Source organism: Pteropus alecto, unplaced genomic scaffold (genome assembly GCF_000325575.1).
Source record: "Pteropus alecto unplaced genomic scaffold, ASM32557v1 scaffold38, whole genome shotgun sequence".
Lineage (NCBI taxonomy): Eukaryota > Metazoa > Chordata > Mammalia > Chiroptera > Pteropodidae > Pteropus > Pteropus alecto.
Window position 1 is genome coordinate 11,091,084 of NW_006442512.1, and position 2,059 is coordinate 11,093,142.

The following is a 2,059-nucleotide window of genomic DNA, read 5'->3' on the forward strand; positions in this document are numbered from 1 at the left end:
ACAAAAAATTATCAGAAAGAGAAATTTAAAAAATAATCAATTTACAATAGCATTAAAAAGAATACAATACTTAGGAATAAATTTAACTAAAGAAGTGAAATGTCTATACACTGAAAATTAGAAGACATTGATGAAAAATTGAAAAAGACATAAATAAATGAAAAGATATTTTGTGTTCATGGATTGGAAGAGCTGAATATTTTTAAATGTTTATCTTATCTAGAGTGATTTATAGATTAATGCATCTTCTATTAAAATACCAATGATATTTTTTACAGAAATAAAAAAAATAATTCTAAAATTTGTTCGAAATCACAAATTATTCTGGAGTCGATACAATCTCAAGAAAGAATAACAAAGTTGAAGACAGCACACTTTCTGATTTAAAAATATTTTCCAAAGTTATAATAATTTAAGTAATATGTTATTGTCATAAAACAGACACATAGATCAACGTAACAGAATAGAGAGCCCAAAATTAAACCCATACATATATGGTCAATTAATTTACAACAAAGGAGCAAAGACTATACAAAGAGGATAGTAATTTTTTAAATTTTATTTTATTATTAGATTCAAGTATTCAGTATCTTTAATAAATGTTGCTGGGAAAATCAGACAGCCACATGCAGAAGAATAAAACTGAACACCTATCTTATACTATGTACGAAAGTCAACTTAAAATGGATTAAAGACTCAAATTTAAGACTTGAAACCATAAAACTTCTAGAAGAAAACATAGGAGGTAAGTACTTTTACATAGATCTAGGCAATAATTTTTTGGATTTGATGCCAAAAAGAAGGGCACCAAAAGCAAAAATAAAAAGTGAGGCTATATCAGGATAAAAGGCTTCTTCACAGAAAAGGAAACCATCCACAAAATGATAAAGCAACCTACAGAATAGAAGAAATAGTTGCTGATCATATATCTGATAAGGGATTAATATCCAAACTATAGAAAGAACTTAGCAACTCAATAGGCAAAAAACAAATAATGCAATTAAAAAGTGGACGGAGGAACTTAATAAACATTTTTTTCAGAGAAGATAGAAAAGTGGTAAACAGTCACAATAAATGATGCTAAACAAAACTAGTCATCATTTAAATGCAAATCAAATACACAATGAAATATCTCTTCATACATGTTAGAATGGCTACCATTGAAATACAGAAGATAATTAGTGTTGGTGAGAATGTGGATAAAAGGGAGCCCTTGTGTACTATAAATGGCTTTGTAAATGGTGCTGCCAGTATAAAAAGCAATATGGAGGTATCTCAGAAAATTAAAAATAAAACTACCATATGATCCAGCAAATTTCACTTCTGGGTATATATTCAAAAGAAATTTAAAGAGAATATTGAAGAGATATCTGCACCTCCATGTTCATTGCAGCATCATTCAAAATAGGCAAAATATGAAAATAATCTAAGCATCTGATAATGAACTAGTGAATAAAGAAGATAACATATGTATATATATGTTAGAATGGCTACCACCTCTCACGCACACATCTATACAAGGGGAATTTCTTTTCCTATAACATTTATGAACCTCAAGGGCTATTATGCTAAGTAAAATAATCCAGACAAAGAAAGACAAATATTGCTTACATGTAAGATTTTTTTTCTTTTTTTTTTTAGTGAAGCAACCCTTGGTTGACCTCAAAGATTGCAAGGACCTTGTCAGCTTGCAATCTTATTTTTTAAGCCTACAGCACCTGGTCTTCCTAGGTGATCTCCCGTCCAAGTACTAACCAGGCCCAACCCTGCTTAGCTTCCAAGATCAAATGGGATCAGGCTTGTTCAGGATAGCATGGCCATAGACAGATTTTTTTATTTAAGTCAAACTCTAGAAACAAAAGTAGAAAAGTGGTTGTCAGGGGCTGATGGGTGGGAGAGGTTGGTAAAGGGTACAGACTTTCAGGTATAAGATAAATAAGTTTTGAGGATCTAATGTGAAACATGGTGATTATAGCTGATAACACTGTATCTCATAATAAACTTGAAAAGAAAATTATTTTTTATCTTATAAAATTTATTATTCTGATTAGAAAAAGAC

The 2,059-nt window shown here is 30.0% G+C and overlaps 1 pseudogene; it reads right to left on the minus strand.

Annotated features, from left to right (window-relative positions):
- Nucleotides 1–1,706: 1,706 nt before the first annotated feature.
- LOC112471723 lies at nucleotides 1,707–1,825 on the minus strand (annotated as a pseudogene).
- Nucleotides 1,826–2,059: the final 234 nt, after the last annotated feature.